At 37.5% G+C, this 7,568-nt stretch overlaps 1 long non-coding RNA gene across 4 annotated transcripts in view; it reads right to left on the reverse strand.

The window, feature by feature from the left end:
* The window catches only part of LOC148057292 (uncharacterized), an 86,240-nt gene extending 78,687 nt beyond the window's left edge, over nucleotides 1-7,553 (reverse strand). For all 4 annotated transcript variants that reach the window (XR_015703327.1, XR_015703328.1, XR_015703324.1 and 1 more), the window contains exons 1-2: nucleotides 7,211-7,553; nucleotides 4,923-5,080 (exon numbers count right to left, since the gene is read on the reverse strand). This is a non-coding gene — a long non-coding RNA (uncharacterized LOC148057292). The remainder of the gene's footprint in view (nucleotides 1-4,922; nucleotides 5,081-7,210) is intronic.
* Between the last annotated feature and the right edge of the window lie 15 nt (nucleotides 7,554-7,568).

The following is a 7,568-nucleotide window of genomic DNA, read 5'->3' on the forward strand; positions in this document are numbered from 1 at the left end:
AGAATTTAAACTGTAAATCTTAAAATGAGAAGGATACTACTAAAAGATGGTGTCCACCCCAAAAGAAAATGAGGGAGAAACACAAATAAGAAAAAACATACCTTCTCTAACTCTAGCTATTGTTCTGAAGAAGAATCCTAGGTCTCACATCAAAGAAACATTGACTGCAAAGCACAGAATGGAAATTTGTTGCATTAATAGGTACCATTTTAAAAAGTTACTTTTCAGATTGAAACTGCATTTTACAGTGATGCAAAGAACTGCAAAGCTGAAAAGAGGGATTATAAAACAGAAAGGGTACTCTTCAGTTTAAGAAATATTTCTATTGCTCTCCAAGGAGATTTATTTCATCCACCATATAGCATGTGTCAAGAGTTATGCTGATCCTTCACTGGGAGCTAAGTACCCAATAGTTTTTACGTTACCATGCACCACAATAGCAACCCTTGACATTGGTTATAAGTGTCAGACAGAGCCTTCATTAATTGTCATCACCTTTAAGATATAAAAGAAACCCTCTCTTCCTGAATGTTATTACACAAAAAGTGTACATGTTATCTATACACAGCAAGTGCAAAAATGTTTTGTACTGTAATAATAATCATTTAGAATATATGGGATAGAAAGTGTACTATTGTTAAACTGTCAGTCAAAACCCTTGTTATACAAGGGCAGAACATCACATTCATCTATAACAGCCTTTTCTGTCAGTCAAATGTGTTGTTCTATACAAATCTAACATCAATTTGATTTTTAAATTGGCAGAGGCTGGAAAACATTATTCTGATGTGATACCAATGTGATCTAAGTTGCTGCTGATATCAGAATACAACACAGGTTTCCTCTCAAATCCAGTTCTCCTGCTTTTAGGCATCTGCATAACGTAGATGATTTTGCATATATAAGTACATGAACAGCCAAATGATTTTTTTTTTCTTTCATTACATGGCAAAGAATGTTTGGTGATAATGTGCTCCAATTTGAAATCAACCATAATTTGAAAAGTCTATATCAGGGTGATGAAATCAACATTAATATGTACCCTACAAAACCCAACAAATACTCCTGTTTACCCATCACATACCTTCATTCAGAATCAGATTAGTCCCTTTATCCCAGCTGCGAGCAACTGTGGCTTATGAAAATTGAGTTAAAGAGCACTGAATTTCTGCAGCATTTTTCTGTGACATTAGCTGCAGAATGAACCAAACGGGACAAACTATTCACTCATAAAAGAATGCAGAGTTGGACTCTGTTTCTTGTGCCACTGCAAAACTGACCACGAATAGAAAGGACAGATAAAAATTAAATTTTATTATGTGAAAAAAAATAGAAAAGAAGAACTCAAGACAAGCTCAGGCCCTTTTTAGCCTATTCCATGTACACCTTGACATCTGAAATTTTTGTATTAACTTACTAATTTTTGTACCTGGGTTCAACACAAGCTAGAGAAAGCATATCAAATCAATCTCTCCACAGACCACTAACAAATTAAACCATCCATTTTCTTCCGTCTTTGAAGTGTGTGAGTAGAGGCAATAAAAAGTACAGGTTACCAAAAGCAACGCTGGGTTCTCATGTCATATTTTTTTATCTTTCTTTATTAATTTCATATAGGAATCATTAATCTAGAGTGATTTATTAGCATTCTTACAATTATTTGGGCATATGCAATGTAGCAAACCTTCTTCATGGATTTAATCAGTGACTTTTAATATACTTGGTATACACAACATTCCACTTTATGGAATATTACCTAATGAATTACAAGATTCCAAAATCCTCAAGAGCTCTGGGGGCAAGTTGAAGCAAATTGCTACTGAGATGGTATCACCAATCTGTTTTCCACTTGCACTGTTTCAGTAACACCTACAGTCAAGGGTGCCAATGCCTAAATTATCCCAGTTATCAGACCACTAAAGCTTACAACTGTTAGCAAAGGCACAGGACAATGAAACAGAGAGGCTGAAATGTAAGCTCGTGTTTTAGTTTATCAACCCAGCTACCTTTTTACAGAACTGAGGTAGACAGCTGGCTACAGTAAACCTCAGTGAATCGGAATTAGAACTAAGTTATGTACAGAACTACTCAACAGAAGTTTTCAAAATCAGGCTATAGCTCAAAAAAATCCCAATACATTGCTTTTTTTCTCAGCTTCAACACCTCAACTTCCCAGTAAACCACCTAGTATTTCTATTACTCAATTAAAATTTAACCATTATATCTCAAAAAATCTCTTACAATGTCTAACTAGTTCATTCATGTTATGAATACTTAATATAAAAGCAAAGGCAATCAAGAGTTTACACATAAAAATTAAAAAAGGTAATTAATGCAATTAACATTTATTGCAATATTTACTTAGGTATTAAGTCAAATGAGGCTAAAACATAGGAAGCTTGCATATTGGTACCATGTGCAGTCTTTCCATTCTGAGAAAACTGTAATTTACTCAGCACAGTGCATTGTATGCATTCAATTGTTTGGCCTTATAACATTCCATGTGGCCAGTCATGTTATGCTAACTGCTTCTGTTTGAGTGCTTTTTCATTTAAGATAGGGGTAAAAACTACTCAATCTCAATTACCATTTTGAACATTTGAAGTGGTATATGAAAGGTGGTCTACAATGAAAAAGTCTCGACAAGGTAACTACACAAATCACAGAGTTACAGAATGGTTAAGGTTGGAATGGACCTCTGGAGGTTGTCTTGTCCAACCCCCCCGAATCAAAGCAGGTTGTTAAGCGCTGTGTCCAGTTGAGTTTTAACTATCTCCAGGGATGGAGACTCCACAACCCATCTGGGCAACGTGCTCCAGTATTCAATCACCCTTTAATTATGGGGGATAGAATAAATCACTCGCTCTCAGTCAACCATTATACTGTCAAAAATAATATAAGCATAGTTACACTGGAAAAAGAAAAAAAAAATCTAAATCCTTTTGAAGATGTTGCTTATTCTGCTTAGAAAACTGGTCTATAAATAATAGCAAAAATATTTTTTTTCCCAGTAGAAGCTTCCTTCATGAAGGGCAGGTGCTTGACACTGTAAAAATACATAGGACACAATCCCTGTCACTGGGAGTTTACAGTATGCCATCAAAGCAAAATTTAGGACAAAGAACCTCAAGTACATAGAAAAACACCTAAAAACTTGGAAAATAAAGGTATGGAGTTTGCCTGTTCCTTCTTTTTTATGGATAGGTATACATATAAAAACTGAAATGAGCTAAACTTTGCTTTAATTTTCAACTTTCTTTAACAATATTCTACATAACCTTAATATAACACTGATAAGAATAACTATTTCTTCTTTAGAAGGAAAGTGTAATGGGGAAATAATCACAAATTACTAAAAAAACAAGGAAATTAATGTTTGAAATTCATGTGAGGAAGAAAATGTTGATCAAACTATACCATATATTTTATACATTGGAGTCAAATGTAAGGAAGTATATTTACAAAACCATTCACAAGATTTTTCCAGGTACAGAACTAAAGACATTACCATCACAGTCTCAGTGGAAACTTGCTGCTTTATATTAGAGACTAAGAACCACGTAAGGGGAAAATAAAGTAATTTTTAAAAAAATAAACCACAAAAGATGCAAGATCTTTCTGATACTTCACAAATAGCAAAACTGAATCATGAAATTGAGTTTATATAATACCTTAATCTGACAAAAGACAAAAAAACCCCAACAATCAACCAACTTTAAATGTGGAGGTTACCACATAAACCTTTCTTTTCCTCCAGAATGTAAATACTAAGATTCATTCTTTCCCCAAATTTATATCTTCAAAGAAGACTACATCATAGTTGATTTTCAAATGTATGCAAATAGTCATGGAATACAGCACACAAATTTTCACAGTGACAGTAAAATTCTAATCATTATTTTGATTGATAAAAATGTCTAATGTCTATACAATGTAAATTTACCTAATGTACAATCTCTTCCACCAAAAAACCATACTGAAGATTTTTCAGTACCAGTGCACTGCCTTACTGCATCATAAACTATGGAACAGAATCAGTTCTCTCAACAGATTTGCATCTCCACCAGGGCTTCTGCTGACTGTATCAGGTAGGTACTATGATTTTTTTCTTCCTCCTGTGCTGTCACGATTATGCCAGCAGAATACAGTTGGATATACCAATCTTAAAATTTCAAAGCATAGAACAGACATTAATTTATGTCTACAACACTAAGAAGCAAGCAGGTATTTTACATACTGGGAAATCAAAGAAAGGTGAAGTGCTTTGTCTAAAGGCACTTGGAAGAAATGAGTAACAAAGCCATAATTAAAATTCAGCATCAAGCTTCATGTTAATCCTCTAGACCTAACTGCCTTTTTCAAAGTGCAGGATTTGGAACATCAAAAATAAGAATCAGTTCAGTCTCTTTTCTCAATACAAGCTTTAATGATAAAATAAACCACCGCATTCAGCTTCTTCCTCTGTATTAGCAAGAACACTCATCTTTCTTAGGAATCAAATTCATGAAATCATTTTGGATTTAAAAAAAAAGTATTAAAAAGGAAGCCAAAAGTTAAAATATAAATTCCACATTCGATTTGGCCTTTACCTCTGTGTACTGAGGTACTCACAGGAAAACACATATACGTGCCAGGTATGCTCGTATACCAACTTATACTAGACTGATTTAATTAGTTTGCTTTCAATGCAAAGGTGCAGCACCTCAGCAATTATGGGATCATTAATACAACAGAGCATAACAGCACCTTTAGAGATCTTGTCTAACCTCTAGGCACACATATAACTCCCATTAAGGCTAATGGGAGTCACATGTGTGCATCCAAGGGAGAAGAGACCCATTAAAACTGATACAACATATCCATTAATCTTCAGGTCACTCTTAAGGTCAAACATTATAAAAATGTTTATGAACAGTACTTACTAGGTATGCACAGTGGCTACTTTGGTTTTAGGACAGACCTGTGAGCAGTTGAGGCCATGGAAAATGTCTGCTTTAAAAGCATCACCACTTTTCAAGTAGTGGCATGGAAATTCGAGAGTGCTTTTCTGTAGTCAGAGAGGACATTTTTCTATCATCTCCTGAAAGAATTAGAAGGATAGAAATGACAGGGAAGGTTAGACACGAATGAAAACCTTGGACAAAGGTATGCGCTAGCTTTTCTTTTTTTTTTTTCCATCCCCCATCCATATTTCAGTCCCCTTAGTTGTGGTTTTCCGCTTCAGGAAGAACATTAACTGCAATGACTAAATTCCTAATCTGTGCAGTCTGCTACAAAGACATTACAAATAAGATTTTGATTATTGAATCACCAGCAAACCACAAGAATTCAAGCACTGCTTGCAGGGAGGAAGGGGTGTTGAAAGTTTTCCAAAGAGAACGGTAACCTTAGTTTGCTACCTGAACCTCATTCTGCATCTGAAAACTCCCCTTTTCAGCACTGTAGTATAGTTTAAGCAAGCATGCTCTTTTCCAGCTTAGAAAAAGCTAAGGCTATCCAGTCTGTAAAACTTATCTGATCAGCAATGAATTTGCTATCTTAGTCCACACTGAGTCCTGGAGGAGAGAGAGATTTCTCAGCAGCATGGGGGCCAGATGGTCACCATAGGAACAGAGCAGAGAAGGAATAGCAGGAGGAAATGTGAGTGCCAGATGAGTACAGAAATGAGGATTAACTTCAGACATAAACTACCCCTATTTGTTTACTGTTTCTTTCAGGAACTGGAGTGAATGAGGACAGGTGGCTTCATCAACAGTTACTCATGAACTATTCTGAAACTCATCTTCCAGAACTCGTGTCAAAACTCTTATTCTGCACGTGAGACTTGTTCAGCACTCCCCAATTACGCTTCCTGTTACAGGGTCTGTAAGTATTCCAAGCACTGACAACTTAGCATTGCAACCTTTTGTTCAGAGACCTCACGTGACAGACATAAATGGTCAGCTGCATTTGGAGTGTCAGGTCAAAACACAGGCAAGAGGCTGGAGAACCACCTCTCACCTAGAAAGCATGGCTCCCAGAGACAGTCACAACAATATCAGCCCCACCAAGAAATAGCACATTGCTTCAGTCTTGAGTGGCACGTCCTCTGTTGCCCTTCTCTGGCATACCCAAGTCACACAGGGTCTCACTTCACAAGATTTTTAAACACTGATATAGCTCTTTACAGTGCCCTGCACAAGGAAGTGTTTTTCTTTTTTTCTAATTCAAATATGCAGTGATAAATAAATGATAATAAATAGAAGACTAATTCCATTATTCAATTAAATTAATTACTCAGCAGAAATAAATGATTGCATGGTTTGTTTCAAAAACAAAGCAAATATCACCCCAAATACCTTTGTGTATATGGCAGACTATCTAATCATTTCGGAGTGTTTTTCTTTTATTAGTGGTCATAAGCTTTTCACTACAATGTCTTTCTGTGAAACAAAAGAGCTATCCTAGCTCAAAAGATAAAGTTACCTCATCTTGCTTAAAATGCAGTTTTCATATAAAAAGATCTAATCCCCATTTTGTGAAATCAGCCATGTGAATTCACTCCAAACAGTTTTTCTGAAAGAGGAATTATTCATTGTTAACAAAGTTAGGCACCTGTTTTGAAGATTACTATTGTGAAAAATGACATGTAAATATTCAACGAAACTCTTTGTTCAAGACCATAATATTCATAAAGGGCTGTATCCTGTTTTGTGACACCACAAGTAGTCCAGAGTGCTATCTCATTTCTTGGCTGCGAGTTAGAAAAAAATGGTATAGAATCCATCAATCTATGCCCACAGAATTCCCCCACAGCCTCCTTAACACAGATAACCTCAGCAAGGTATCTGAAGAACTGGGACCCTTAATGTCACCTGTGAATCTGTATTCACGAATATACTGAAACTAAACATAGTTACTATTTGGAAATAATCCACTATTTGAGTATCTTTCAATTTTTGTGTTTAATAAACAATACAGATGCCTCTCAATCTGTTCATACGGTCACATTTTAGAGTTCCCTTTAATTTGCTTTCTAGAACCGTAATAGCCAACTTTCCAACGCAGTTTTCCTCAACTAAGTGTGTAATACGTTCAAATAACACCTTCTGAGTCACCTAAACCACTTTGGGACCCGTGAGGGAGGACCTGGCTGTCACTAACACCAGTAACCAACCGATCAACCACGCATCAAGCAGCGCTGCTGTAAAGCTGCTGAAGAAATACCTGCCTGCAGTACTTCCAGGCTGTTGCCACATTCCCTCCCTAGTCTGCTCAGTTTCTCCTCTCGCAGCGCTGTGAATCCTGTCACTAAATGCTACATAAGCCCCTCGCGGGCCGCGGCTGCACCCCAGGTTGCTCTCTACTCCAAGCTGCTCGGCCTCGCCGCCGCCGCCCCCGCCCCGCCCCGAGCCGAACCGGGAGCCCATCCACCGCCGCACAGGCGGCCGGGTCGAGCAGAGGCGCTGCTGGCGCTTGCCGAGCTGAAAATGGCGAAACCGCAGGCCCGCTTCCACTGGAAGGCTTGACCGCCCGGAGGGCCCGGGAGGCCCGGCTTCCCGGCGACCCCCACCACGCCCCAGCCCGCT

Source organism: Nipponia nippon, unplaced genomic scaffold (assembly GCF_047370975.1).
Source record: "Nipponia nippon isolate SJK-2023a ecotype South Korea unplaced genomic scaffold, ASM4737097v1 scaffold_1, whole genome shotgun sequence".
Taxonomy (NCBI): domain Eukaryota; kingdom Metazoa; phylum Chordata; class Aves; order Pelecaniformes; family Threskiornithidae; genus Nipponia; species Nipponia nippon.